The sequence below is a fragment of the Vicugna pacos genome, chromosome 16, assembly GCF_048564905.1.
Source record: "Vicugna pacos chromosome 16, VicPac4, whole genome shotgun sequence".
Taxonomy (NCBI): domain Eukaryota; kingdom Metazoa; phylum Chordata; class Mammalia; order Artiodactyla; family Camelidae; genus Vicugna; species Vicugna pacos.
This window is the reverse complement of record NC_133002.1, coordinates 35,277,889-35,291,740: the sequence shown is the minus strand read 5'-3', so window position 1 is coordinate 35,291,740 and position 13,852 is coordinate 35,277,889. Positions and strand designations below refer to the sequence as shown.

General features: G+C 40.3%; 1 long non-coding RNA gene across 4 annotated transcripts in view; it reads left to right on the top strand.

Moving 5' to 3' along the window:
* LOC140686109 (uncharacterized) overlaps positions 1-13,852 on the top strand; it is a 15,730-nt gene extending 1,878 nt beyond the window's left edge. For all 4 annotated transcript variants that reach the window (XR_012059618.1, XR_012059620.1, XR_012059619.1 and 1 more), the window contains 3 exons: positions 11,761-11,867; positions 13,334-13,468; positions 13,561-13,852. This is a non-coding gene — a long non-coding RNA (uncharacterized lncRNA). The remainder of the gene's footprint in view (positions 1-11,760; positions 11,868-13,333; positions 13,469-13,560) is intronic.

Genomic DNA, 13,852 nt, shown 5'->3' with positions numbered 1-13,852 from the left:
CTATGTTGATTTACTGTGGCTTAGCAGTCCTCCTAACCTTAGCATTTTGCTTCATCTACGAGCTGAGAAAGAATTGCCCTCTGTGTGTAACTTTATAAGGAATCAATGAAAGTTAAATGAGATGACATCCATGAAAATCTTTGAATTGTCTTTATGAGAATTATCCATAACACGGGTGATCCACAGTTCTGTCTCACTCCAGGCCAACTTTCTCCTGTCTTATCAGTTTGCTGAGCCACCTCCTGCTCGACATCCATCCTGATACTACCAGAGGGCAAATGGATTTTTAAAGTAGCTGGAATAAAATGCTGGGAAGATAAGTGTTTTGCAGTGAAGTTCCAATCATAAATATAAGATCCTTACCACGATCCAACTGAAATATTGTTTTAGTTGAGCCAAGGTTATTGATGGTGCTGCCTAGTCCTTAGCACTGGATACCATCCTGCCTGCTTCAGCAGATGCTACTGAGGCACTATAATGTGAGTGTTCAGCACTCAGACTTCAGAAACTGACTGCCTGATTTCATTTCCCAGCTCTCCCACCTCTTACCTTGTATAATTTATGTTGCTTATATGGAAAATGGGGCTAATAATTATACCTGCCTCATAGGGCTTTTGGGTGATTTTAGTGAGTTGATAAACGTTAAGTGCTAGGAACACTGCCTGGCATACTGTATATGTTGCGTATACATTGGCTGTTATCCATTTAGCATGTATTTTGTACTAAGCAAGTTGTTCTTGGTCCTTGGCCTATTTAGGGAAGAAAGCCTTTAATCAGTTAATCTCACAAACAGATGTAAAGATGTAAAGTTGACAGATGGGAAAGAATGGCCCAGCCACGGGGCTCAGGGAAAGCTTACCTGAGAAAGGGAAGAGAGTTACTCAGCTGGAGAAAGGAAGAACAGCATATGCAAAGGCCTAGTGATAAGAGAGGAAGCTTGGGGATTATAAGGAATTGCAAGAAAGCCAGTACCCCCAAAACACAGAACAAGGGATTGAGAAACAGCTAGAGTGTTGAATAAGGGAAAACCCTTGCATGCCATGCAAATGCTTTTGTCTATATCCTAAGACCAAAGAGCAGATATTCAGAAGTTTTAAAAAGGCTGGTTGTAACATGGGGATTACACGGGAAAGAATGAAGAGTCAATGCGAAGAGACCAGTTTGGAGGCCATTGCAGTAATCCAGACACAAGATGATACTTGTAGAAAGAAGGATAGGAGTAATAGTGGAAATAGAAACAAGTGTAAAAGTTAAAGAACTTAGTAATTGATTGAAAGAAGAGGGAGGTGTCACCAGTGTCTAGCTCTCTTGGCTTCACTGTGATGGTGGTGCCATTTGCCGTGTTTCCCAAGTAGGGGGAATTGGAGACCACGTGGTTTGGTAGAATGTGGAGAGGTACACAGGGGCTTCAGGTTTTATATTTTGAGCTGTGTATGGAGTACATGGGTTTTAACATGCTATTCTCTGTAATATGTCATGAGTATTCATGTCCAGTGAGCAAATTCTGAAATTAAAGAGAGAAACTGGGTTTCAGTCTTACGCTGTGACTTCCTGCTGTATGATCCTGAACAAGTTATATTTAACCTTTTGGATCTGTGCCACATCATTGGTTGGTCTGAGCACACACAGGAGGGAGCCTTTCTCCTGTGAAGTGCCAATACAAGTGTCTTGTGCCAGGAGATGCTCACCAATGTCTGTTAAACAAGTGAATTCGTGAATGGATGAGATCAGCTAGCATTGCCCGCTCAGTTCCCCCACTAACCCACAATGCGTGTATGTGAGGAGACTGGCTGCCAGGGGAGTAAAGTTTCCTCCTGAGCAAAGCTGGCAGACCTGAGAGGGCACATGCAACATGTCCTTATGGCTGGTGAGAAGTGACTGTCTAGGTTTGTTAAAGATGCTTTGTAACTTACTTTGCCATCTTTTCCAGTATTATCCACATGCATCCCCATGTGTACCATTGGTCCAGTCAAGCCAACTGCATCACTGGATACTGCAGAAGTACTCATCACTACTCAAATGCCTAGAGTTCTCTCCTTGTCCCTCTCAGTCTTCAAGTCATGCACAAATTTGTTACTTTTTTCATTCTTGTTAATTTGTTAATTCAGCTACATGAATTTATTAGATGTGCCCCACCACCCACCAGGTTATTTCAGGTATAACATGGGAATGTGATAAAGTCCTTAAGAAAGGTGCAAAGCAAATATGGAGCTAAATTTCAAATGGGGAAGAGAGATCTTTTTTCCTGGTTTAGTTATGAGAACACTTAGTAGACAAGGGGGCTTTGAGTTGAACCTTGAAGGACTGGAGAACTTTGTGAATACAGAGATTGCAATGAAACCTTCTCCAACCAAGGTTGTGCACATTTATATCTTCACTTCACTAACAGTGTGATCTTGGGAATGCTTATTTGATGCCCTTCATCTGTAAAATGGGGATAAGTGTTTTAACCAGGGTTGGCTTAAGGGTGTGAGACCTGTACAGTCACACAGGCACTTAGAAATGCTGGCCCCTCACTTGGCTTAATGCTCTGCTGTCACCATATTGAAATTCTTAATAATTTTTGAACAAGGGGCCTTGCAAATTGTGTCCTGATCTTATCTTGGAGGGTTATTGCAACGTCCTAAGATGTTAATACATGGGAATTTCTTAGAACAGTGAGGGTCTGAAATATGAGGGTTCAGTAAGTGCTACCTGTTGGTATTATTCTCTGCACCAACTCAGCTCCTATATTTGATCTTGTCAGTGTATTTTATTACAACATTATAGCTCATAGTGTACCTCACAGCTTATCTAGCACTTGAACACCTGACAGATATTTTTGAATGCCTGTTTGTAAAGGTACTGGATGGGTCACAAAGATGAATAGGACAGTACTTCCTATCCTAGTTGATGGAATAAAGCATGTGTTTTAAGCATACTGATTAGTAATAAATATGTCTTGTGCAGAGTATAGAGATTTTTAAAAGTAAATTTCTGGGCTCCACCTTCAGAGACTCTTATTAGTAGCTCTAGTGTAGGACTTAAGAATCAGTTCCCAAGGTAATTTTAATGAATTGTCAAGTTTTGAACCACTGACATTAATTTCAGGGAGGCCATGTGGAATAGAGGCAAAAAGCTTGCCATTGGTGTTGGTCAGACTGGGATTCAAGTTCTGCCATCTACCAGTTCTGTTACTTTGCCTAAGTTAGTTAGTCTCTCAGTTTTCTCATTTGTAAAGATTAAAACCATACCTTAAAGATTACATTTTTAAAATGCTTAAAAAAGCTGAGCACATAGTGGACACTTAATTAAGAGTCGTTTCCTCTAGAGGGGGAGATTGTATCCCAGGAAGGGGCCGTCACAGAGGGCTTCCTGGAGGAGAGGATAATCCACCCCATACAAGCAATATGGTTTAGATGAGAGAAAGGCTTCTGATTACACGTTCTAGCAACAGTCAAGATATTAGGGGAATATTAGAGGAATGCTAAGTCACAAAATAATTGATGGGATTTACTGGCTGATTAGATACAGAGGAGAGGGAAGATTGAAAGGTGAGTCTTAGGTCTTCAGCTTGAGTATTTTTGAGACTGAGTCATTTTAAAAACAAGATCAAATATAGGAGCTGAGTTGGTGCAGGAGGGTAGAGTAGAGGTTGGGAGAGGGGTCATGTATCCAGTTTTAGAAACATTTAGTTTTTAAGGTCATAAGAGGACATCCAAGGGGAACTGCACATTCTTGACTGGGATTTGGGAGAAGGGCTGACGCTCAGAAAATAAGAAGTTAGACGTCAATAGACAAACAGTCATTGAGCTCCCACAAGTAAATTATGTCTTTAAGGACATTATCTATAAAGAGAGAAAAGAAAAAGATTTGGGAATGGAAATGGGGTTACAAAGTAGCAGGCAATGGGGGAGAGTATAGCTCTAGTAGAGTGCATGCCTAGCATGTGCAGGGTGCGGGGTTCAATCCCCAGTACCTCTATTAAAAATAAATAAATAAACCTAATTACCCTCCCACCCCCTCAGAGAAAAAAAACAAACAAACTAGTAGGCAATAAGAGTGAGGGAGAAGAGAAAGGAAGCAGCAGTAGAGAAGGAACAGCAGAGGTAGGGAAAGAAGTGGGCAAGTGGACAGTTAATATTATGATAGAGTAACATTCCCCAGAAGTTGTCCACATGCTAATCCCTGGAACCTGAAAATGTGTTCCTTTACCTGGCAAAAGGGACTTTGCAGCTATGATTAAATTAAGGATTTTGAGATGGGGAGATTATCCTGGATGATCTGTAATATAATGACAAGGGTCCTCATAAGAGGAAGACTGGAGGATCAGAGTCAGAGAAGGTGATGTGATGACAGAAGTAAAGGCCTGAGTGATGTGGGGCTGTGAGCCAGGGGATGTCAGCAGCCTCAGGAAGCTGGAAGAAGCAAAGAACAGATTCTCCCCTAGAGCTGCTAGAGGGAACACAGTGCTGCTGACCCATTTTCAACTTCTTTCAGAACTGTAAGAAAATTTATTTTCCTCTAAGCCACTAAGGTTGTAGTAGTTTGTTACAGCAACGATAGGAAACTAATGCAGGAGTTAACAGCTAAAAATAGCCTAAATCTAACAATGATGGATTCTTTAAATAAGTTATAGCATGTCGGTATGATGGACTATTATAATCGTAGCTAGTCATTAAAAATTATGCTATAGGAGATCATCTAAACATGTGGAAAATGTTCATAATAGATTGCCAAGTCCAGAGAGCAAGGTAAAATATTGTAGGTATTTATATTAAAATTTCATCAAGTGGTACAAGATTCATGCATTTTATGCACTTGACTAGATGTGGTATACCTCAGTTTAAAAGTTTTGCAGATTCATATAGATGTCCTGTTTGTTCAAAGAAGAGAATCTTGTGTTAAATCTATGTATCCATGAATAGGAAAGAGACTAGGAATGTTAATAAACCAAATGTTAATAATGGCTGTCTCTGGATGGTAGGGTTACAGATGATTTTTATGTTCACTTTTTATTCTTCTCTGTCTATTCCAACTTTTCTTCAATGAACAGGCATTACTTTTTTGATCAGAAAACATTTTAAAAATTAATTTTTTAAAGATCAAGAAAAAGGGGTAGGGAGAAAATTTGAAGGATTTAAAAGCTTAAGGGTGAGGGCCCAGCGGCATGTGGCGCAGCCAAGCCTCTATGAACAATTTTCTGAAAATAGATTTTTTTTTTAAATGTGTCTCCTACCCCAACCCCCAAAGCAGAAAGAAACTCAATACTGGGGATGTAAAGAGAAGGAAGAAGAAGAAAAGCTAGACTGTAGAGATGAAAGCTTCCTGACTCCTGAGTTGGGAGGGTCTGTGAGAAGTGAGGGGAGTAGAGCGGATTATTCAGTCTCCCCTGCCCCCACCTGTGTTTGCCCAAGAGCCTGGAGACAGATCCGACACCCTCAGCCGCTTTCTCCTTTTGTTTATTCAGTTCTTTATATCCTTCCTTTGTTCTTTTTCTAATTATCAAGGTAATAATGCCTCTCACTGGAGAAATTGTGAAAAGCATGAAGAGTTAAGCAGAAATCACCTGTAATCCCAAATTATTGAAAAATTGGCATACTTCCCAACCTACTTCAAATTTAAATGAAAGCTAAAGTATTACTGTGTAACATTTTGGCACCCCCACCTTAAAAAAAAACATACTTTTAAGAATTTTAAATTGGTTCAACTCTTTGTCAGGTGGCATTAAAAATTAGTATGAACTAAACATATCTGGACTGACTCCAAATGGGTTTTCATACTGGTAGTATAATGGAGAAGTAAGTGAAGCCTTTTAACTTTGACTCAAGCTTTAAAAAAAAAAGTACCAATAGAATAAGCTAAAACTTGAAAATCATTGAAGTATGCCCAGTGGCTCACAAACCCGGAGGCTCACTGAAGCCTCTTCCTGGCCCGGTGTTACAAAGGTATCCCGTATTCTGGGCCAGCTGTCTTCTAATCTTTCTGTTCTTTTTTTCCTTTATTTGAGTACATGCTCAATTTCGATGATCTGCTTTGTTTTGGAAAACACCCAGCTCTTTTCCTCTTATGTATCTCCTTTATCTTCATGATAGTTTCTGACACCAGATGTGTGGGGGTTTTTCCCCTCCAAGCAGTTCTTTGACACAGGGGGTCAATTTAATTCTGACACTATTTACCTAGCGATAGAGTCAGAGCCCACAGGTTAAGGGCTCAGTCTCATGAGACTGCCCCCTACTTTAGATGCCAGTTGTCAGTAGTAGGCCCCCAGGTTACCCACAGCTTTTGTCCACCTTGGTTATGAATCTAAGATTTCCATGGCCCCCTCCTTGGGATCTGTCAATTTTCTAGACTGGCTCATAGGACTCAGGGAAACACTTTACATTTACCAACTTATTAAAGGATATGATAAAGGATACAGATGAATAGCCAGATGAAGAGATACATACATAGGATGAAGTCTGAGAAGGTTCTGAGCACAGGAGCTGCTGTCCCTGTGGAGTTGGGGTGAGAGTTGGAAGCCCCTGAAACCCCTGTTGGGATTTTTATGGGGACTTTCTCATGTAGGCATGATCAGTTTACTCCATTTCCAGCCCCTCTCCCCTCTTTAGAGAACTTGGGGCTGGTAGACAGGGCTTAAAATTCCATGCTCCTAACTATGGTTTGGTCTTTCTGGTGACCAGCTGCCATCCAGGAACCATCCAGGTGCCCACGCAGAGTCACCTCGTTGGAACATAAGGTGCTCCTAGTATTCTTATCACTCGAAATTTATAAGGGTTTTAGGAGCCCTGAAGTCAGGGAGTCAGGGCCGGGGTAGGAGACCAAATACTAGAACAGGAGAGGCTCCTGGTGCTCTTATCACTTAGGATGTGACAAAGGTTTAGGAACTACATGCCAGGCACTGGGGGCAGAGGTTAATATATATGTTTTCTATTATCTCATGTTTGTACGTTTTGTATGCACACAAATATCTTTTGTCCCCTATTAGTTTGTAATTCAAGGCTTCTCAGCCTTGGTGCTGTTGATATTTTGGACCAAATAATTCTTTGTTGCTAGGGGGCTGTCCTGTGCATTGTAGAATTTTTTAGCGGTATCCCTGGCTTCTACCTACTTGGTACCAGTAACACCCCTCTCAAACCCTGACAGTCAGAAACCTGACAAGGTCTCCAGACCTTGCTATGTTCCCTGGTGGCAAAAATAGCTTCCCCACCCGCTGCAGTTGAGAACCACTGCTCCTTGAGGTCAGCTGCCATGTCATAAATCCCTGTATTCCACACGGTGAGTTTATTGCCCAAAGAGTATCACTGCCTTATGAAAATAGTAACTAATTTTTATAAAGCCCTTCCTCTGTACTGTTCTAAGCTCCACACACATATTAACTCATTTAATCTTCACAACAACCCTATGAGATAGGTACTATTATTATGCCCCTTTTACAATCAAGAAGCTAAGACTCGAAGAGATTAGTTTAGTTATTCATGGTCACCCAGCTAGGAAGTGACACCTGGGATTTGAACTCCAACCCAGGCAGTCCAGCTGCAGATTCTGAGCTCTCAACCATTTTGCTATCTACTGCTTTTAAATACAAAGAAAGAAAAAACTTTTTTTTTGTAAGCCAGACATTGTCCATCTGCCTACAGAATTTGCATAGGCAAACACATGGTAAAAATAAAGTTTCCTGTTCTGCCTTTTTCACAAAACATGATATAGCAAAGCGTTTTGCCATATTCCTAAAATCTTCTACATTGTTTGAATGGCTGCATCATATTAACAAGAGGTTAGGCAATAACTAACATAACCAGTGCCTTCTTTTGGGGCATTTTGATTATTGCTGCTGTTTCACTTGAAATATTTTAATCAATTTTTAAGTATAATTTACTGGCAATGAAGTGCACCCATTTTAAGGGTACAGTTTGATAAGTTTTGATGAATGTATAAGTCCGTGCTGCCACCAACACAAGATATAGAACATTCTCATCACCTTTGTTCCTTTCTATAGTGGCAGCCGAAGCTGGCTTGTACCCTAGTACCTGCTCAGGAGCACCAGCTTTGTGTACATCTCTCGAATTTACATTTAGTGACATCACATTGATAGCTCAAAATTAGCCATTGTGGGAGTACTTCACTGAAATTGGGAAAGTGCCACAGATCAAGACTTCTTTAAAAAAAATTCTTTTAGAACCAGTTAACCAGTACTACAGTTTGTGCCCCTTTGCAGTCACCCGTCCATCTTACAGCCACAGTCTGCTTTCTGACATTTCCTTTTGCATTTCTAAGAATTCTGTAAATAAAATCATGCACTGTATACTCTTTTGTGCCTAGCTGCTTTTGCTCAGCATGCTTTTGAGAATCATCAACATTGTTACACATATCAATAGTTCATTCCTTTTCATTGGATTCTGTTGTATTGGTAAACAGCTTGGCCAGGACCTTTACTGTGGTTTCCACAGAAAGGAACAGATGAGGCAGTGTAAGCAGGCTTAGGATTGGCTAGCTTAATTTTCGTGGACCTTGGGGCATAGGGACTGCCTATAGTTGTCTGGTGTCTGGCCCTGAAATGATTAGGGTGGAGGAAAAGTGACTGATTGTGAGAGCCTGATAAGTAGGTGGTAAGTAAGGGTATTGGATTGGTTGTATATAAAAGGTACACTGGAAGAAAATGGTTTACTGTCTCTAAGAATTGGCTCGCCCTGGGAGGGGCAGCCTCTCCAGGGCTAGCAAGGCCCCAAGATGTCAAAGCATCAGTAAATAGAGAAATTCTTTTTTTTTTAATTTTATGGAGGAGGTAATTAGGTTTTTAAATTTTATTTATTAATTTTAATGGAGGTACTGAGGATTGAATCCTGGACCTTGTGCATGCTAAGCATGTGCTCTACCACTGAGCTAGACCCTCCCCCAAAGAAAAGTTTTAAAAACATGATTATACACCTGTTGGAAGGTTTTTCTAGAAAGAATCTAAACTGTGAGGTGCTAGGCAAAGCAGAAACAAGGTACCTTACTGTACTAAAACACAGGAAATTAGGTAAAAGACTACATAAGAAATGGCAAGAGCTGATCCTCTTGTCACACGTGCCCGAGGTTCTCCTTTTAATCAGTAGATTGGACGATCCTTTGGGAAAACTGACCAGCTCAAGAAGAAATACCTTTGGATACTGTATGAGTTTTCCATACATAGGGCTGTGTTACAAAGTACCAAAATCTTGGTATCTTAAAACAAAAGAAATTTCCTCTCACAGTTCTGAAGTCAGAAGTCCAAAATCAGTCAAGTCTGAAAACACATCAGCAGGGCCATATTCCATCTGGAGGCTGTAGGGAGCATTTCTTTCCTTGCCTCTTCTGGCTCTGGTGCTCCAAGTGCTCCTTGGCTTACAGCTGCATCACTCCAGTCTGCCTCCATCTTCAAATAACTTTCTCCTCTTCTGTGTCTCTCCTCTCTGTAGCGCTTATAACACTTGTTATTGGGCTCACTCAGGTAATCCAGAATGGTCTTATCTCAAGATCCTTCACTCAGATCTCAGAACTTTTAACTCAGTTACATTGCAAAGACCCTTTTTCCAAATAAGGTCACTTCACAGATTATGGGGATTAGAATGTGGACATATCTTTCTGGGGGGCCACTATTCAACCCACTAGAGATACTAAGCTGAGAGTCCCCAGTAATGTCTGTCAACTCAGAGGCCCTGTCTCATGAACACAGAGCTCCCAAAAACATTTTAATGCCTTGGTCTTAACCATGAGTGGACTGTCCAGGATCATCAGGTAGTCAAGGAAAGCCTCTAACACAAAAGACAAACACCAAATAAATAAGAGCAAGAAAACTGGAGAATACAGAAACAGCACAAAGGACAGAATGAAACAGATCTTTAAAGATAGCATTGTCATACAGAGATGCTGCATCCATGAAACAAGAACAGGAAGTTATTTTTAAAAAAGAACATTAGAGAATACAGATCTTTAAAATATGATAACCAGGGGTTTGGGTATAGCTCCTTGGTAGAGTGAATGCTTAGCATGCACAAGGTCCTGGGTTTGATGCCCAGTGCCTCCACTAAGATAAATAAAATAAGTAAATAAATAATAATAAAATAAATAACTTATTAAGATAATATAACCAGTAACTTCAATCAAAGGGTTGGAAGATAAGATTGAGAAAATATCCTAAAAAAAAATAAAAGGGTGGAAAATAGGCATAAAAAGTTTTGAACCTAGAAGTATCCCAGGAGGATTAACATTCAACTAAGAGGAGTTACAGAGAAATAAAACAGAAAAATGGAGGGAAAGCAGTCATCGAAAAATAATTCGAGAAGTCAGAACTGAATGGCTTAGATCTCCAGAATGAGAAGTCCACTGAGTGACCAACATAATGGATGGAAAAGAAATAGATTTCAGATTATTGGGTAAATAGTGGAAGGTTACTAAAACCTTCCAGAGAAAAAGCAGTTAACATTCAAAGGATCAGCCATCAGAATGGCACCCTGCTTCCCACCAGCCATGCTGGAAGACAGTGGAGGAATGCTTTTAAACTATTTATGACCATGAGTGAGGTCTAGGTTCAATCCTCAGCACCTCCATTAAACAAACAAAACAAACAAACAAAAAACCACAAACAGAAAAATTTATTTGTGACCTATAATTTTATGAATTAGCCAAATTGTGAATTCAGTAAAGTAAGCACATTTTCAGATGTGTGAAATCTGAAAAAATTTTTACTTCCTATCCATGTACCCTTTCTCAGGAAATGACTGGGGTATGTGGTACACCAAAATGAGAGAATAAACCAAGAAACAGGAAGACATGTGCTCCTGGAAACAGGATATTCAACAGAGATGAGAAATGAAGAGAACCCTCGAGATGCTGATGAAAGGAAATCCCAGGGCAACAGACAGATAACCTGGCTGCAGGCCTTTGAGAGTAACCAGTCTGGACTGGAGAGGGACGACCGAAGGCCCCAGAAGGGATGTCTCCAAGGGATAACATGAAATGGATAGAGGAAAAATTTACACTTCTGGTAGTGATGGAGAATAAATTAATTATAGGGACATGGAAAACTAAGCAAATAACAAAACCCAGCAATTTGTTTTTATTAATGATTAACTCCAGGAAAAAACATTATAAAAAACTGAAAAAGAAACACAGTTTAGTTGTAGTAAACTAAATAGCTTGGCTGTGGATAGTATTTATGGAGGCAGAATTGTGTAAACAGTGTGGTTATTGATCGCCTCTAACCTCAGCTCTCGTGGGCTTTCCTCTTTGTAGACTGCATTCCAGCCAGCAGGGGTGCTCTTTGTTGCAGTTACTCTGGGTTTCTTTTGTTTAAACAGGAATTGAGTTAATTAAATTCAGTTAGTAAATTAATATGTTCATAAATTTATTTTTGAATTAAAATATCAATACAAATGAGTCTAAAGAAAAGGCTGTGATGAAAGTGTACACACACAGACACACACACTTTTTTTCTTTTTTGGACTAAATATCTGGAAAGGATTATCAAGCTTTAAACTTGTGTTCTCTTAACTAATTTGAGACTTTTGATTTACCTGAACATCATATCATGGTATATACCCATTCATCCCATTACAGGGAAGTTGTATATATTTGAATCCAATGTATGTTAGACTGACCCATAACACATTATATTGTAAATTTTTTTTCTAGTTCTGTATTTATTTTTGCCACTAGATGGTGAGCAATTTGAGGGCAGGCTCTTGTTCTTTCCTCTGTAAGATTCTGGCACCTAACACAGACCTTTACTTTTTTCTTTTTTTTTTTTTGAAATCTAAGATGAAGACACCACAGAGACCACAGTTTGAGTTGATGACCACATCTAATATTTGCAGAGCGTTGAATTGCTCATACAGCAGTATCACATCCGTCTGCCCCATACTGAGGTTGGTGTTTTTATTATCTCTTCTACCCTCCTATTTTGCAGAAAAGGCCCTGAGTTCCAAAGAATGCCTTCCCTAAGGTCACGCAAGTCATTGTTGGAGCCTCTAGCAGAACTCAGGTCTCCTGATACCCAGTGATGCATTAAAAAACTTTTTATAAAATTGTGGTTAGAAAAATTTACCATCTTAACCTTTTTTAAGTGTATAAGTTCTGTAGTGTTAAGTATATTCACATTGTAGTGTAACAGATCTCCAGAACTTTTTTGTCTTGCAAAACTGAAACTCTATACCATTGAACAACCACTCTACTCTCCCCTCACCCCTGCCCTTGGCAACCACCATTCTTCTTTCTGTCTCTATGAATTTGAGTACTCTGGATACCTTCTGTAAGTGGAATCATACAATATATGTCTTTTGTGATTGGCTTATTTCACTTAGCATATGTCCTCAAGGTTCATCCATTTTCTTCCTTAAGGTTAAACAATATTACATTGTATGGATGTAGCCAATTGTTTATCCATTCATCCATCAGTGGACACTTGGGTTACTTCCACCTTTTTAGCTGTTGTGAATAATGTTGCTCTGAGTTCAAGTGTACATATATCTCTTCAAGATCCTGCTTTCAGTTCTTTTGGATCTATCCCCAGAAGTGGGATTCCAGTAATGCATTTTTAAAATTCTCCAACTCATTCCAAAAATGATTTGAGGTCACTCCTCCAGCACCTTCTTAAGTATTAAAAAAAAAAAACTTCTAAATTTTGAATGAATGAATGAATGAACAAAGGGGCCAGAATGGAACAGAGGAGAACAGCAGAAATGATTGACCTAACAGCAGTCTTTGAGGGAATGAAGCTTTTTACCTTTACTCTTGGGAAGTAGCTGCCGATAACTAAGAGCCACCAGAGGTGGACTGGAGTGGCCTAGGCTTGTTTTCTCATGTACAAAATAGGCTCCAAAACATTCCCAAAGTAAGTCCGGTGCGTGAGAAAGGGTCACAAAGGAGGGCTTGGGTATTCATGACCCCTGGTCTGTGCGGGAGTGGGTGTACCAACTCAGATATTCCGGGCCTGGCACAGGACCTTCACGAGGGCTCTGGTCAAAGTGGGGACTGTGGTATAATGTGCTGGTCATAAGTCAGTTCTCAGCTCGACATTGTTGGCAGATCTTCTGATTTTGCAAGAAAACTGGAAATCTGGGTTTTTATGTGAAATACCATGATTTTTAAAAGCTGGCATTTAAATTTTCAAAAAGATTTACAGGGCATCATGTAAGTCAAAGACAAAACACACATTTGCAACCTCTGGTCTGTGGTACTGTGGGGCACTTGTGGTAGTTGGTGACCTCGGGGGAAGAATTGTGTCTGGTTTGTTTGACCAGGGCTGGGAAAAGGTTATTGGGACCCAAATCAAATGCCTGTACCTGCAAAAGCTCTCCCCTTCTGTCCTTGGGTAAAGTTTAATGTGTTGCAGGTGGAGAGGAAATGACCCAAAAGGAACCATTAGGTTTTCCTGGTAGTAAATCTGTGCTGGTCAAATAGGAGAGGAGGGCCTCTGGTTTCAAATCCACTCTGTGAGATTCGGTTGTGCCTACTTCACAGAACCACGGTAAGAATAAAACGCCACAGATTTGGAAAGGTGTTGAATTTTTCCTAAAATGTAATGCGGGTGCTAACTGAGATAATTATTTTGCCTTGAAGATCTCAGAAGAGTGTAATGTTTTGGGAATGATGACAGCTACAAAAGCTGACCTCGGAGATGCTGGGCCCAAGCTCTGGCAGGAAAAATGAAGGGGAAAGAAGGTGTCAGCCGTTCTGCTCTGGTGGGAGTGGTGTTGCTGAAAGTGGCGCTGGGGAGTCGGTGTGGAGTTGAGAAGCACACAGGGCCGTGGATGGTGTGATCCTGCTCCAGACGGCCAAGCTCCCTGCTGGGCTTCCTGAACCTCACACTGGAAGTTTCAGCTGAAATAAACCTCTGACCTTGCCACCAGTT